Source organism: Hyaena hyaena, unplaced genomic scaffold, assembly GCF_003009895.1.
Source record: "Hyaena hyaena isolate Hyena2069 unplaced genomic scaffold, ASM300989v1 scaffold_150, whole genome shotgun sequence".
NCBI lineage: Eukaryota > Metazoa > Chordata > Mammalia > Carnivora > Hyaenidae > Hyaena > Hyaena hyaena.
Window position 1 is genome coordinate 1,736,306 of NW_024080782.1, and position 17,513 is coordinate 1,753,818.

At 44.7% G+C, this 17,513-nt stretch overlaps 1 pseudogene; it reads right to left on the reverse strand.

Moving 5' to 3' along the window:
* Positions 1-16,118: 16,118 nt before the first annotated feature.
* On the reverse strand, positions 16,119-17,161 carry LOC120236268 (annotated as a pseudogene).
* Between the last annotated feature and the right edge of the window lie 352 nt (positions 17,162-17,513).

Below are 17,513 nucleotides of genomic sequence, written 5' to 3' on the forward strand. Positions count from 1 at the left end.
GGAGAGGGTCAGAGAGAGAGGGAGACACAGAATCTGAAGCAGGCTCCAGGCTCTGAGCAAGCTGTCAGCACAGAGCCCAGTGCGGGGCTCGAACCCACGAACCGTGAAATCATGACATGAGCTGAAGTCGGACGCTTAACCGACTGAGCCACCCAGGCGCTCCACTCTCATTGTTGTTTTAATTTTCAATTCCCTAATGACATATGCTGTTGAACATCTTTTCATATGCTTATTTGCCATTTTGATATCTTCTTTTGTGAGGTGTCTGTTCAGATCTTTTGCTTATTTTTAAAATCAGGTTCATGGGGCACTTGGGTGCTCAGTTGGTTAAGCGTCCAACTTCGGCTCAGGTCATGATCTCACCGTTTGTGAGGTCAAGCCCCTTGCCAGGCTCTGTGCTGACAGCTCGGAGCCTGGACCCTGCTTCGGATTCTGTGTCTCCCTCTCTCTCTCTGCCCCTCCCCCACTTGTGCTCTGTCTCTCTCTCTCTGTCTCTCAAAAATAAATAAATGTAAAAAATATTTTTTTAAAGGTTTCAGTTTTCTTATTATTGAGTTTTAAGTGTTTCTTTTAAAACCCTTGTCTCAGATATATCTTTGCCAAATATTTTCTCCCAGTTTGTGTCTTGTCTTCTCATTCTCTTGACTAGATGTTTTCTGATTACTGGGAAAAAACATCATGCCCCTTGTTGCAAGTGTAACAAAGCAAAGACGTATTAAGAAAAATGCAATAATCATCTCTTTCCCTCCAGTTCCATCCTTTGAGGTAACCTATCTGAATAGTTTGGTTTGTAACTTCTATATCTTTCTCTCTGCTCAATCGTTCCTGTGTGTGCGTGTGTGTGTGTGTGTAAATGTATGTGCATTATTTCTTTATATTTCTGTCTAAAAATAAGCTTCTTTATCTGTTTATCCATAGCTTTCTTTTTCTTTCTTTCTTTTTTTTTTTTTTTAAAGAAATCTCTGCACCTAACACGGGTCTCTAACTCTTGCCCTGAGATCAAGAGTCACAAATTCTACCAACTGAGCCAGCCAGGTGCTCCCATAATTTTCTCATATACACCCTCTCTAAAGAATACATTACTGGTATATTTCTAGGCAAATATGTATACATGTAACTTATTCTTTTTCATAGCTGTGCAATATTCCCTGGTACAGATATCATAATTTAGTTAGTTGCTCCTTAATTGTGGATTTTCAGGATGTTTCCAATTTTATTTTCCTTTTCTGTTATAAACAATGATGTTGGTTTTATTCCTGTAGGAGAAATCTCCCAAAGTAGGACTCCTGGGTCAAAGGTGATATGTATTTCTAATTTTAATGGATATTGTCAAATTATTTTCCAAAAAGTTGTAATGATTCATCCTCCCACCAGCAATGTATGAGGTGTGCACTTCCCCACATTCTCATCAGTGCTGGCTGTTAGGGGTCTTTAAAACATTTATCCATCTATTAGTATTGTTTTAATTTGTATTGTTTTCACAACTGGTGGTCTAGTGGTGCTGGGCGTCTTTTTGTAGGCATGTGGGTTGGTTGTTTATGTCTTTGTGTGTCTACTAGGTTTAAATGTGGTAGCCTTTTAATTTATTTTTATTTTAATTTTAGAGGAAGAGGGGGCACAAGCAGGAGAAGGGAAAGAGAGAATCCCTAGCAGGCTCCACACTCAGCGTGGAGCCTGCCATGGGACTGGAACCCACGACCCTGGGATCATGACCTGAGCCGAAATCAAGAATTGGATGCTTAACTGAGCCACCGAGTCCCCCCAAATGTGGTAGCATTTTAAAGGCTAGAGTAGGGCCCAGCAGAAGAGAGCATTCAGACAGGCACCAGATTTATGGCAGTTGGGGGGTAGGTTCCGTCCTCTGGGCAGCCACCATCATCACAGTAGTATGGTGATGCCCACCAGTGATGCACCTCCCCCACCCATCTGTGGATCCACTCTGCAAGTGGCATTGCCAAAGCAGGACCAGTGTCACACCTTAGGCTCTGTGTGTGTCTGTTTGCCATCTTTGCAGACTCTGAGCTTACTCAGCTTTGATCTTCAATATCTAGTATAGTGCTTGGTGCATAATTAGGCCTCTAAAGTATTGGCTGATTGAATGAATAAAAGTGTCTGCAAGAGCTGGCAGGCTTCAGGTGGTGGTGGTTTGTGTGTGTGTGTGTGTGTGTGTGTGTGTGTGTGTGTGTGTGGCATTAAGGCTGGACCTTGGGTAGGGTCTGGTGTCAGCAAGCCAGCCTGTGCGTGGAGGAGAGGTACGTGCCCAGCAGGCGGGAGCCCCTTGTTTTCTACTTTCTTCTACCCCCTTCCCTCGGAGGCTTCTCTGCTGTTCCTTCTCCCTGCGACTTTATGTAGGAGCCTTTATCCCTTCCTGGGAACTTCCTCCGACCCACAACTTGAAGGGCATTTCCACACCAGGGCAAGGAGATTATGTTAGACGAAGCCAATTATTTCCCAGAATATTCCTCCCAGGGAACATGATTCTACATACTAACCATTGACTTGTGTGTGGTTTGAAAGGAACTGGCTGAACCCCAAAGACAGAGCTCAGAAAAATCATGACCAGCTATTAATGATTAAAGGAACTAAGTGTAGGAGGTGGGAGGGTGGGGAGATGCAAGGTGAATGGGGTGGGAATGGGGAAAAGAAAGAAATTGAATGAACAACAAAAACCATTTTGCTTATTAGTTTTCTTCCATTCATTCATATAACAGATTTTAGACAGGGTTAGGATTCACAAGTTTAGGATTTTTGGTAGGTAGCAGTTTTATTTTATTATTTTCTTTTTTAAAATTTACATCCAAGTGAGTTAGCATATTGTGCAGAAATGATTTCAGGAGTAGAATCTAGTGATTCATTCCCTACATATAATACCCAGTACTCATCCCAACAAGTGTCCTCCCTAATAACCCTTGCCCATTTAGCCCATCCCCCCACCCCAAAGCCCTCCAGCAACCCTCAGTTTGTTCTCTGTATTTAAGAGTCTCTTATGTTTTGTCCTCCTCCCTGTTTTTATATTATTTTTGCTTCCCTTTCCTATGTTCTACTTTTTTGTATCTTACATTCCACATATAAGTGAAGTCTTCTGATATTTGTCTTTCTCTGACTAATTTCACTTAGCATAATAGCCTCCAGTTCCATCTTTGTAGATGCAAATGGCAAGATTTCATTCTTTTTGATTGCCGAGTAATATTCCATCGTATACATATTCCACATCTTCTTTATCCATTCATCCATAGATGGACATTGGGCTCTTTCCATACTTTGGCTACTGTTGATAGTGTTGCTATAAACATTGGGGTGCACGTGTCCCTTCAAAACAGCACACCTGTATCCTTTGGATAAATAGGTAAGTGGCGGTTTTAATAGGAAAAAGAAAGGAACTTACACACAAGGCTTGTCTTGGATGGCTACAAGATGCACAGATCTCTACACCTGCCTGCAAGAATCTTAAAAGTTGACACAGAAGCCTTAACAGGGTTCAGTCAGGTATACTGTCCAGATGGTCTCAATAATACATTGCTCTCTTAAGTCTGGACTCACAGCCTATTTGAGGTCAACAAGTTCTCTGAGTATCTGGAGAAAATTACTAACATCTTCTCTCACAAAAGCGCAGGCTATGTGCACAAAAGTTTGGGGTGACTTCACCAACCTCCTGAGACCTCTAAGTACCTTGGTTCTTTGCCAGTAGCCTCAGAGGTGGACAGATATCCTGGAGGTAGCTGCCCTCTTAAAGGACTATTACCACATTATATAATTACTTTTTCCCCCCAAAAGCTAATTAAAGCACCCACAAAGCGTTAGAATTTACTTAGTAGGACCGAGTCACAATGGAACAGTAAGGAGACGGGATAGAAATGTCTGTTGCCAAAAGCACATGAATGCCAGGAGAAGATTAGAAAAGTCTCATAAGAAAGATAAAAGGCATAGTTTTCACTTTGAACTTGAAAAACATCCACTCTGCACAGAAGCAAGTAGCCACAGTTAAATGCGACAAAAACAAACAACAGAGTTCAGAGCCAAAATCATAGGCATTTAGAGCTGTGGGGACTTTTTAGAAGGTGCATAATGCATTTACCCTCAGGGCATTTTTATACATTTATTGCATAATTTTGTCATGTTTTCCTGTTCTAAGTCTAAATGTCCTCTTTAACATCATTTAATAGGAAAAGATCTTGAAGGGTACCCATGCCAGGGGCCACGACGCCTTCATGTGACTCTGGACAAGGCAGGACCAGTGCAGCCAGAAGGCCTGGAAAGGAGGCCATGAAATGGAGCCAGGGTCTCTTTTCCATGGAGGGGCCAGACTTTTCATCCTGAGGTTTTCAAAAGGTCCTCACCCTTTCAGGCATTAATTGTGAGTGCAAACCTCACAGAGATCATTTCCCTAGGATTTGCTGATTTCCTTTTCTCAATTGTCAGCAACATATTGACTCTCCTGGGACTTCGAATGAGAGTTATTCTGAATTAATAAATGCCAGCCCATTTATGTCCACATGTCCTATGTCTTTGAAAAGAAATCATCCCAAAAACATAACACATGTTTTCACCTTATTCAGCTGAACGGACCATTTTGTTTTGGGGGTATGGGGAGAGAGCCCAGCACCACCAGTGGCTAACGCCCTGGGAGCGGGCACACTTGGGCTCACAAGAATTCTCAGTATTGGCCAGGTTGCCTCCTCACCGAAGTGCAAAGGAGAATGTGGGTCCGCGGGCCTGGAGGCAGTTGAATGAGGCCGCTTTCTTCAAATTAATGAGTTATGAGCAGAAGCAGTCTTTTCCCACAATGCACAATGCTTTCCTAAATGCTAGAAAAACTCTACCTTTTTCTTTCTCTGCCACCATCCTTGTCCTTTGACTTTCCAGTGGTGTCCCAGATGCTGTCTATTGTTAATGCATCTCTAGCACAGAGCAGTTCTTCGGCCAACCCTTCTACCTCAGTGATATTGATGTTGCTAAAATATGCAGGAGATGCATCCCTCGCTGCCTTCAGGTTTTAGCCAAAGCCCACCTTCTGAGCTGAGTGCACTTTTGCCAACATAATAGGACACTACAGTTCCTCTGTAGCTTCCTTGATATCTTACTGTTTCACTGAATTCCAAGCAGAGAAAATATTTGAAAATTAGAGCTTTAGTATTCTGAGTCTGAAAGTCTTGGTGAGTGCTTGCCAGTCATTAAGTTGTTGTCTGTTGGCCACAAATCTAACTCTCCAGGGCTGGGCTGGGACTTTGCAGACCTCACCCTCCCGACCCCCCTCCTCCACCCGCCCCCAAACTGACACCCAATTAGGTTCTGTCACGAGGGGGCGCTCAATAGAAACTATGAAGCTGCAGGAGGAAGGGACTTTCTCTGCCCGCCTTCTACCAGCTTGTAGGTCACTCCAATAACGATTCCCCACCCTGGTGGCGACAGTTTCTCCTAGGAGGCAGCTGGATCCTATTTGATCCTGTTTGTAGTTTTCCCACCACTTAATAAAGCCAGAGTCACCATACTCCTTTGAGGGACTGTAGCACCAGCTACCCAGTGCCTTCCCCTAGAGATCTGAGCTCCAGGCACGCCAGACCTCAGTCCAAGCTCAGACACCCCAGCATCCTCCAGTCAGTGCCCTCTCCTCAGGGCTCTGGGTCCGGGGTCTAAATCTCATCTTTCTCGTCAGCTCAGAAACACCCGCATCTGTGGAAGCAGCTTGCCCTCTTGTGTCTAAGAAAACTAGCCTTCCATTGCTGGAGAACTTTCTCATGAAATGAAATTCTTTTTTTTTTTTTTAAAGCTTGTTTGTTTGTTTGTTTTGAGAGAGAGAGACCATGCACACAAACAGGGGAGGGGCAGAGAGAGAGAGAGGAAGAGAGAGAATCCCAGGCATGCTCTACCCCACCAGCAATCAGCCTGATATGGGACCTGGATCTCACGAACTGTGAGACCATGGCCTGAGCTGAAACCAAGGGTCAGACACCCAACTGGCTGACTCACCCAGGTGCCCCATGAAATGAAATTCTTTTTTAAAAAATGTTTTATTTATTTCTGAGACACACACACACACACACACACACACACACACACACAGAACGTGAGCAGGGGAGGGTCAGAGAGAGAGGGAGATACAGGATCCAAAACAGACTCCAGGCTCTGAGCTAGCCATCAGCACAGAGCCCGATGCAGGGCTCAAACCCATGAGCCATGAGATCATGACCTGAGCCGAAGTCGGATGCTTAACCGACTGAGCCACCCAGGCGCCCTGAAATGAAATTCTTTAATAGCATTTTCTTTTCTGAGTAATGTCCTGGACCATAAGTTGAACCACTGAGGTAAGAATGATGGTAGAAAAAAAATAAACAACTCTGGGCCCTTTCCTTGCTCAGGGGGAGCCATACATCTTGTCTGAAGTAGATTTGTTTGCTGTCCTCCGGCAAACGCCTGGCTCGGTAGTGACCATTGGATACAGTGGCACAGATACAATGCAATCATGAAAGGTCTCTTTCTCAGCACATTGGCTCACACTTTGCAAACAGCTGGTAAAAATTGAGAGCTTAGAGAAGATTAGATTTCTTCCCAGGCACTAAACCTTCTTCTTTTTTTTAAATGCATGCCTGTAGCATTAGGATATGCAGGAGGAGTCAACACGTCCTTTTTTTCTTAGTGCTTCAAATCAGAGGCACGTGCTCCACTGATGAGGAAACTGGCAAGCAACAAGACCTATTTCATCAGACTTGTACAACTGCCCAAGAGATTGAGTACTTTGAAGTCCATTTATCTGAGAATTCCACATGTTGTCCAACAACTCCGTGTCTGATGATTCCTGTCTTGATTCACTTTGAAATGGGCAAGTCAACCTTCAGAAAATATATCATTCAGTCAGACGTATTTGATCATTGAAATCTCGTGCCTTTAGCTGGCCGCCGAGACAATCTTTCCCTGAACCCCTTTTCTTCCTCTGCAGCGTCTTCTTCAGAGCAGAGCAGTGGTCAATGGCTCTAACAATAAAAGTCTGAGCCTACTAAGAATTTGATGAGCTGTCCTTTCTGAGCTCTGATGTTCTGTATGCTGATGCCCTTTCTTGGTTAAGTCCGCTTTTGAGCAGAGCCTGAGACAAGAGCTTTGCTTCAGGCAGATTCTTCGGAGGAAAGGGAGGAGGAAAGGCGAGCGAGTGGGGACTGTCTGTCAGGACCTGCAGGAAACATCCTGAAGCCTCTTAGAGCCATCGAGCCTCCTGTTGCATTGCTCATGGAGCATTCCTCCTCTGGCTTCCATGGCCCATGGGTTGTAGGCACCCAGGGCTCTCCACTGCCTTGTACTCTGGGCCATGAGGAGAGTGGGCTAGTGTGGGAACACGGAAGGGTGTAGCACAAGCTGGAGGGGCTGTCACACTTCACACAGAACTGTTCCCTACAGCTGGGCTCCAATTAGAGTGGATGGATGGGATGGACACAGTCACCAGAGGTGAGCAGCTGGCTTTGCAGCCAGACCACCTCTGACCGGACCTTTAACTCCATCACTAAAGGTGATTAGCCATGAAATCTTGCTCAAAAGCCCAAACATCAATTTTTTTCATGAGATATTATCATTCTAATAGGAATACTAGTACTCTACCTCACGGAGTATTGTGCTCAGTAAAAGTTCGTTATGGTTATCCAGCCGCAGTCTCCTAGTCCAAATTGTGTCCAGAGCTCAAGCACAGTGTTTCTCTGCTTCCATATTTCTCCAGGAAAATGTGGAGCCCTGTGTCAGCATGTAAAGCACACATTCTATCTCCTGCCACACACATCAGGGTCTTGCAGCTTAGTGCCCCTCCGTGAACTCCCACATGGACTCCCTTTTCCTTTGGTATCCCTCTGCTTCTCTGCCTTTCTGACCTGTCCATCCTCTGGGTGCAGAGGGGCTGCAGATCGCAAGCCCTCACTGTGCCCTCCTGTGGCACCCTGTGGGGTGGTTGGAACCCTGTGGGGCTGGTGTCATATTGTGTTTTCTTTAAAGAAAAAAAAAATTCACTGCAGCTTGCTGTATTTTCTTGTAAGACATAAACATTTTAATACTGCCAGTACTTAGATTAATGTCGACACTTTGACCCTCTAATACGGATAAGCTGAAGTGGTTTGGCTAATATCAGTGTTCAGGGGCCTAAACTTTCTAAATTGACCACAACCACTGTAGAACTTATTTACTGCCGGAAAAAAAAAATGTCTTATCTTCTGGCAAAAAGGTATGCTTTTCTTTCTTAGATAATAAGAATTATGTAAAAATTAAGCTGTTCTGTTGTGGTGGTTGTTTGTTTGTTTGTTTTACCTTGGCTGCCAGGATGCTCTGAGCTAAATTGTATGTTTCTTTATAATGATTATACTTCATTACTATTTTCTGATATATCCATTTTCCCCCTGAATATTTAATTCTTCTTTTAATTGTCCTAATATATAGTGGGTTTTTTTTTTTAATTATAAGCTTACTCAAATCCTCTTAAAAGCAGTGTATAAGTGGAGAATAGTACATGAATTATTGGATGTGTCATTGGTCCATGATAATATATTTACTGTTGGTTGTTTGGTCTTTTGAGTATAGTACCTTTCAAAGCTAGAATTTCTAAAGCCTGTTACACAAAATGTTGGTGGTCTCCATTTTATTAAATTGTTCAGTAATTCAGAAGACATGATGTTTTAGTTAGGATGTTTTTGATTACAGGTTACAGAAAATCTCATTTAATGCACAGACTTGGAGTCCCTGGGTGGCTCAGTTGGTCTGACTTTGGCTCAAGTCATGATCTCACAATTCATAAATTCAAGCCCCACTTCAGACTCAGTGGTGACAACTCAAAATCTGGAGCTTGCTTTGGATTCTGTGTCTTCCCCCCTCTCTCTCTACCCCTCCCTGACTTGTGCTCACTTGCTCTCTCTCTCTTTCTCAAAACAAACAAACAAACAAACATTTAAAAAATTATTTTAAAAAATAATGCACAGACTTGAACATCAGAGGAGATTCACTGGGATTTGTTACCCAAGTGCCTGATGAGCTCCAGGAGTGGTTTGATCAGGACTCTGCTTCTGGCTCTATTTCTCTTAGTTTTTCGTAGCTGAGCTCTCCTCAGTGTTGGCTTTTTCTTGAGACTGACTTCCCCCTGGAACGGTGAGTGCTGCCATCTCCCTCAGATGAAGACCCTGTGCTTCACTCTGCTTGGGCCACACTGTGGGAGCCCATCCCTGTACCAGATGCCTCAGCCAGGGGGATGGGAACCTGAGTTGGACTCATCAGGTGCTGACCACCTCTGTGACTCCACACAGTCCCTACGTGCCGCACAACCACCAGGTGCCACACAGTCTACTGTTGGCTGGGGGGCAGGGGTGGCGGGCAGGCGGTGGGTTGAAGTGCCATCTCCATCTAATAGGGCAAATGAAAAGAGAACATGGAAGGAATTTGACCCATCATGAGGAGACCTACTATAAAACTGTGTGTACTTGCATTTATTTGCCACAGACAGTGCCAGACTGTGCCTTGATGAGCCTTGTAAGTTCTCTCAAAACACTTTTTTGTTGGCCTCCAGAAAGAATTTGCCTTGTGATGCCTCTTGAATGGGGCAAGTGGAAAGCTTCCTGTGGCTATATTCCTTATCTGTCACATTTTCTCCACCAGACATTTGCAGTTTTTTAGAGCCCATCAACCAATAGGCAGCTGATCTGAGATTTCAGTTTAGTGCATCAGAGAAGAAGTGGGCTCCCCTGCCCAGGAAGCACACTTGTGCTTGGCTCAGTGTTTCCACTAAATGCTTTACACCAGAAAAATCCTTAAAGGAAATAAATATACTTCTGCAAAGAGTGCTCAAAAAAAGGGTGCTTTAGATATTACTTTTCCTATTACTTAACCAAGGAATATTCCAATTCTTTTAAGAAAATAACCCCTTGCAGCCACTCTGGAAAACAGTATCGAGCTTCCTCAGAAAGTTAAAAATAGAACTACTCTACGACCCAGCAATTGCACTACTAGGTATTTATCCAAGGGATACAGGTGTGCTGTTTCAAAGGGGCACGTGTACCCCAATGTTTATAGCAGCACTATCAACAATAGCTAAAGTATGGAAAGAGCCCACATGTCCATCGACAGATGAATGGATAAAGAAGATTTGGTATATGTATATAATGGAGTATTACTTGGCAATCAGAAAGAATGAAATCTTGCCATTTGCATCTACATGGGTGGAACTAGAGTGTATGATGCTAAGCGAAATTAGTCAGAGAAAGACAAATATCATAAGACTTCACTCATACATGGAATTTAAGATACAAAACAGATGAACATAAGGAAAAGGAAGCAAAAATAATATAAAAACATCGAGGGGACAAACATAAGAGATTCTTAAATATAGAGAGCAAACTGAGGGTTTTGGGTGGGGGGATGGGCTAAATGCATAAGGGGCATTAAGGAAGACACTTGCTGGGATGAACACTGGGTGTTATACATAGGGGATAAATCACTGGAATCTACTCCTGAAATCATTATTGCACGATATGCTAACTTAGATGTAAATTAAAAAAAAAAAAGAGAAAAGAACCCTTTTCTTAAATAAACTTCAAAACAAATTGGGGGGGGGTGCCTGGGTGGCTCAGTCAGTTCAGTCTCCAACTCTTGGTTTCAGCTCAGGTCATGATCTCATGGTTTCATGAGTTCAAGCCCTGTGTCAAAGAGATTCTCTCTCTCTGCCCTTCCATGACTCATGCTGTCTCTGCCTTAAAATAAATAAATAAACTTAAAAAAAAAAGAAAAGAACCCTTTTCTTTCCCAGTTCCTATACTTACCTATATCTAGTTATAATTTATGTCTGTAGGAAGCATTTACTTTAAGTTAATTTATTTATTTTGAGAGAGAGGCATGACCTAGGAGGGGCAGAGAGAGAAGGAGAGAGAGAATCCCAAGTAGGCTACATGGCATCAGCACATAGCCCGATGTGGGGCTCAATCCCACAAACTGTGTCAGGCTCATGACCTGAGCCTAAGTCAAGAATCAGAGGCTCAACCGACTGAGCCATCCAGGTGCCCTGCAGGAAGCATTTAGTAGAGGCCTCTCAGAACAGATGGAAAAGAAGCCCTTAAGTGCATCTGCACATACGAGTGTATGCACATACACCCGACCACACAGAGACTGCTTTCATTACCTCTGGCACAGTTTTCACTGATGGACTAATCCTAGGACAATGGCCTCTGTCAGATGCTTTTACTTAGAGGAGCACTGTGGCTTTCAGGTTCCTTTGCAGAGCTGTGGCTTGGCCTTATGCCACAGCATAGGCAGCGTTGGGCTTGTGAGTAAAATGACCCAGGGTGGAAGAATGGGTATATTGGCTGGACAAGGATGGAACATGCCTCAAGGAGACAATCTTTGCCATTTCTTCTTTTTTAATGTGTGTTTATTTTTGCGAGAGAGAGAGAGGGAGAGTGCATGAGTGGGAGGGGGGGCAGAGAGAGAGAGTGAGACACAGCAGCCAAAGCAGGCTCCAAACTGTCAGCACAGAGCCCAAAGTGGGGCTTGAATTCACAAACTGCAAGATCATGATCTGAGTCAAAGTCAGATGCTTACCTGACTGAGGCACCCAGGCGCCCTGAGTAATCTTTGCCATTTCTGACCCCCGACTCAGATGTCCCGAGAGCCTGTCCTCTGCTGAGAGAGGCCAGGGTGCCTGCACCTCACCAGGGCTTGGAGTGAAGTACAAACTTTGGTGGCTTTGTCCTCAGTGAGGAAAACCAGGCCAAGGTTCACTGAGGCTCTCTTTATAACAGGAAAGATGCTGTGTATTCCAGGTGTTGTTGCCATCATTTTGGTAATTACTGTCAAGTGCTTAACACCTCCCCCTGCTTCCTTCACTTCTACCTAAAAAAGCAGGAATGAAGAAATCATAGGGGCCATTTGTTGAGTCCACTGTGTCTTTGGTGATGGTATAAGACAGCCTAGTCAACCAGGACTGACTCTTGCCCTGGGAAACGTTGGCCCACGCCAACGGGTGTGAATCCCCACCCAAATGGAGCCAGGGGTGGAGGTATGTGCAGGTGGCCATAGGGGTGCCAAGGAGGACAGAGGGAAGATAGGTCAGGGCTGGGGAACCAGACCAGCTAGAGGTGGCTAACCATTCAAACTACAAGGTTCCAAGGATTGTGGGTGGCTCTGGATGGACCTGCCAGGCACATGAACTGAGTCTCTGTGGAAGCTTCTGGTTCTTGGAGCTCAGCCTACAGATGAGGGCCTGGAGGCAGAAGCCCCATCATGTGAATGTTGTAAAGACTGGGATTTCTAGAAAGCCCCTCAGGTAGGGTCTGGGAGAACAAGTTCAAACTTATTAACACAATCTGGTCTTTAGCAAAAAGTCTGGAAGATAACTCAAGGGCTACGGAAGACATCCCCAGCTCCACCTGCCAGGGCATTAAACTGGGAATGTGGGAATACTGGTCCCTGGACCCTGGCTGGGCCCAGCGTCCTCCAGAATTGCTTTCACTTAATTGAAGTCTCAAGGTCAGGCCATCACCCTGATGTTGATGAGGACGTTCACTATGTGACATAGTCTTTGCTTTATGGGCGCCCTCAGGAGAAATGTGACCTACTTGAAGAGCAGGAAACTGGCACTTCTCAGCATGAGACTTATTTTTATCTTAAGGACACTGTGAACCAAGGAAGCTTCTCTCAGTGCTGGAAGTTTCTTAAAGCCAGGTGGGAGTATTAAACCTATTTATAGGGCTCTAAAGTATGCGTTTTCATATTTACTAATTCCTGGCTCCCTTCTATACCTTTATCCTTGCTTCATTCCTTCCTTTTCACCTGCTTTTTGCTTACGTTGCCCTCTTGCATTTTATGCATCCTTTTATTCCCTTTGCAGGGGTGTGCTAGAACCTTTGCGGTTGTTAAACACTCTATTCAGGAATTTTATGAGCCCCTTGTTAAAACAGCTGAGAGCTTGAAATCAGCCATGGTGGGAGTATTTACACCACGGACATAGGAAGACACTACAAAATCGGTTTTTTTCTTACAGAAAACTAGTTTACCAACATATCACTGTCTCTATCTTATCTAGAAAAGATAGAGTCTTAATAAATATGTTTTTAAAAGTATTATGAAATATCTATTTTATTTAAATATTGTGTGTGTGTGTGTGTGTGTGTGTGTTTTAAGTAAACTCTACCCCTAATGTGGGCTGGGACTCACAACCTCAAGATCAACTGTGCTCTATGATCTGAGCCAGCCAGGCATCCATTATATGTTTTTATTTTTATTTTTTGGAGTTTTTATTTTATTTATTCTGAAGAGAGAGAGAGTACATGCGCACATGTATGCACACACACACATGCACGCGCGCGCACACACACAAACACGGGCGCACTCAGTGGGGCAGAGAGAGAGAAGAGAGAGAATTCCAAGGGGGCTCCACTCTGTCATGCTGTCAGCACAGAGCCTGATGACAGCGCAGAGCCCAACGCAGGAATCAGACTCAACAATTTGAGATCATGACCTGAGCCGAAATCAACAGTCGGCCGCTTAACTAACCAGGGCCACCCAGGTGCCTGCCCCTCTCCCCCATTATGTGTGTTTTTAAACCTTAAGAACAGTGGCCCTGTTTTGGTCCAAAAATATTTCAAAGATAAATAAATTTATGAGATTGCTTTTTATTGATGGCAAGGGAAAAATGGGATTCATCCAAAATGTGCCTTTTAGTCATCTTGCCTATCACGCAGCTGTTCTGAAAAGGAAGATCTTTATGTATGTGGATGTGGTGAAAGCTGTTTACATTTCTGTTTATCACATTTTAAGTTCTACCCTGGTAGAGCTAAGATTTTGGTAAATCTAGCACTATTAGAAGCAAGTTGATATCCCATTCGATGTGTGATGGTTGCTAAGGGACCATTCAATGCAAATTAGAAGTAATAATAGCTCCGGTTTAAAAGGGCAGAGAATTAGGACAGGGAAGGGAAAATGACTCCCTACAGAAGACGAGAGTTTTGCGGTGACAAATGTGGATGCCTGCCACACAACTCTTTCTGCTCTGTCCTGCGACAGACAGCCAAGGAGGAATGGGGACAGCACAGGGACAAGGAGAGCTATAGTCACTCCTGGCAGGGGCTTCCCTTGGAATAAGCGCAAATAGCTACAGAAAGCATGTTTTTTATCCAGAGTTGGCAGCTCAGCAATTGCAAACTTCGGCAAGAGTACGAAAGAGAAGAGGAAAAAAAAATCTCTGGCAGTAAAATTGTAACTCCTGGGCCACAAACAACCACACCAAAGGCTCCTGGAAAGTGCCCTAAACCTGAAGATCCCCCAAAGGCATTGCAACGAGCAGGTTCTTTGACCGTGGAAGAGCTAACAATGACTGCGCATTTACTGCCAGGCGCAGGACTGCACTAAAAAACACTTTCCTCGTATTAACCCATCCAGTGCCCACAATGGACAAAGAAACTGATGCATAGATGGATGAAGTCCCTACCTGAGATGCTCAGTGAATAAAAGGGAGGATCCTGGATTTGAGTCTGTGCTCTCCACTGCCCAGATCAAACAAAGAAGGATGTAGATGGTGATGGTCTGAAATGCAGTGCACAGGGCATGGTGAAGAGTGAGGACTTGAGGAGCCTGGGAACAGTGAAAGAGAGAGGCCAATGGCAGATTGAGGGGTAGGGCTGAGATGCCACAGTTCAGGCCATCCACAGCCTGAACCAGATGAGGACAAAACCAACCTCCCAAACCTAGACAACCTGCTACCCCCTGGCCAAATCACACCATGTCCTGAGGCCATCTCTGAGCCCTCATCCTGTTAAAGACAGCCATTGGTTGCCATAGGCTTTGGGGCAGTTAGTGAAAGGGCCAGCCCAGGCTTGCTTTCTTCTCTTTAATAGTTCAATGTTGAGAGAGAAAGCCCAGGCAGTTTCTAGAGGGGACCATGCTGAGCTGCATGTCAGGAGTAGTGACCTGTTATTCACAGGGTGGACTGTCATCACACAGGGAACCCTACTGGGCAGGGTATTGGGACAGAGATTCAAAGCTCCTGAGATTGTCAGGAGCAAACCCCAAACTGAGCTAAACCTTAAGGGAGAAAAAGGGAGAAAGTCTCTGTGTAATTGGAACAGAGTGAGCACCACAACTGGTTGGATGAGCACAGCCTTGCTTCTTCCTCCTGAACTCAATCTATTTATCTCTGAAGACCACTACCACTTATCAAAGAGCATCAGACACCATGCTCTTACTGATGCCTGCAGGCCAGGTCCAAGGACCCAGAGGGGGTCACAGGACCAGTCAGGAGGGTCCTTAGCTTCACAACGGATGGAACTCAAACATGAGCCAGCAGGAAGTAAGAGCAGAGTTTGTTGAAGATACAGAGCAGATACAGATAGGGCTTCAGGGAGACTCAGAAAGGACAGGAATATGAGTCTTGTCTCTATTCAGTGTCTAGGGTTTTTACTGAAGATGGCACCTGGTGTGTGTGTCTTCTCAGGCATCCAGTAACTGGTTAGAACAAAGACAGGAGCCCACGTGTTATTCCTCGGAACCGGGGTCCTTGGCGTGGAGATGTCTAACTCCAATGGTCTGGAATGTTCCTATGATAACTTTGTCTGGTCATCCTCACCTGGTCCTTCCTTAGATGTTATCCATTCTAGAGAAATCATTAACTACTCTCCCACTTCCAAGGAGTGAACACACTATTTACATTATAGGGCTTGTGTAAAGTGGAATGGGGTGCAGGTTCTAGCAAGAATAGTAGCAGGAAAAGGAGCAAAAAAGCAGATTTCTATGGAGTCTGTTAGTTTCTCTGCATCATTACTAGCTGATAAAAATCTTTGTGGATTACTGGTCAAGTAATTATAGATGAAAACACCAGGGGCTAGACCTTGTTTTGTTTGAGGAGCTCTTGCGGCTCGTTTTTGACTGAGCCCTGACTTCTGCCAGGTGACTTTGGTGTTTCCAGACCCAATGGCACTGAAGATAAGCTCTGGCTCTCTAGGAAGTGAGCTGGAGGTCAGTGGCCTCTCCTCCGAACCACCTCCTCCTGCGGGACTCATGTCTTCACAGAACAGTGTTCTCTCTCTTTATTTTTGTAACTTACTTATTTTAAAGAATTTTTAAAAAAGAGAACTTTTTATTTTTTTTTTAATGTACAGAAATTCGACAGCGTCCACTTAGCCCAGATTGGTGGCCAGTTCTTTCTGTCTTTTCCGACTTGGCAATGAGAGCCACTGACTTTGGACCCAGGACGTTGTCTCTCCAGTGGCGGTAGATTTTATCATATCTGTCATTGTAATTGGTCCTGATGGCTTCCACGGGCTTAGCCAGAGCTCCTTTGTCTTCCAAGTTAACCTGTGTGACAGTGGTGAAGATCTACTTGTGGGCCAGATGCCCCAGCCTGGCCTTCCTCTTGATGATGCCATAGGGAACTGCCGCTTTTTTTTTTTTTAAATGTTCATTTATTTATTTTTGAGAGAGAGAGGATCAGCAGGGGAGGGGCAGAGAGAGAGGAGGACAGAGGATCCAAAGTGGGCTCTGTGCTGACAGTGGTGAGCGCAATGCGGGACTCAAACTTATGGTTCATGAGCTCATAACCTGAGCCAAAGTCAGATGCTCAACTGACTGAGCTACCAAGGTGCCCCAAGGGAACCTCCATCTTATGACACAGGTCAGGCAGGAAGACAACTAGTTCAATGGGATCCATACCATGTACAGTCACTACCAGCTGAGCCTTCTTATTTTCCACTAAGGTGGTGATAGTATTAACCCCAGCTTGAAGGACAGGCGGCCTCTTAGTGGGGACATCCCCTTTGCTGCCAGCTTTCTTCTTAGCCCGGGCCAACAGTCTCCACTTCTTCTCTTGCCTTGTCTCTGGTCTGTGTGGGGGGACCAGCTTAAGCAGGTGAGTAGCTGTTTGGTGGTCCAAAGCCTGGGTGAACTGGTTCATTGTGGGAGGCCCTTTTAGACATTTATAGAGAACAGTCCTTTGCTGCTGCAGCCAGATGTAGCAGGGCCATTTGACAAAGCAGGTGAGGCCCTTTTGGGCTGGATGTCCTGTTGGATGCCAGAATTCTTAGGCCTTCTCTCAAACAGAGGAGTGACCAGCTTCTTGGCCTCCTGCTTCTTCACAACAGTAGGTGCTGGGGCCACCTTCTTCCCCTTGGCCTTCTTTCCTTTCAGCATCGTGGATGGCTAGAGGAGAGAGAAAGAAAGAAAATTGTGGGTAATATCAAGATTTTATTTTAATTAATTTATTTTTAATTTTTTTAATGCTTATTTTTGAGAAAGAGAGTGACAGAACATGAGCAGGGGAGAGGCAGAGAGAGAGGGAGGCACAGAAACCAAAGCAGGCTCCAGGCTCTGAGCTGTCAGCAAGGAGCCTGACATGGGGCTCGAACCCACAAACAGTGAGATCATGATCTGAGCTGAAGTCTGACACTTAAATGACTGAGCCACCTAGGTCCCCCTTCTTTCTTTATTAAAAAAATTTTTTTTAAGTTTATTTATTTTAAGAGAGAGAAAGAGAGCATGCAACCAGGGAAGGGGCAAAGAGAGGGAGAGAATCCCAA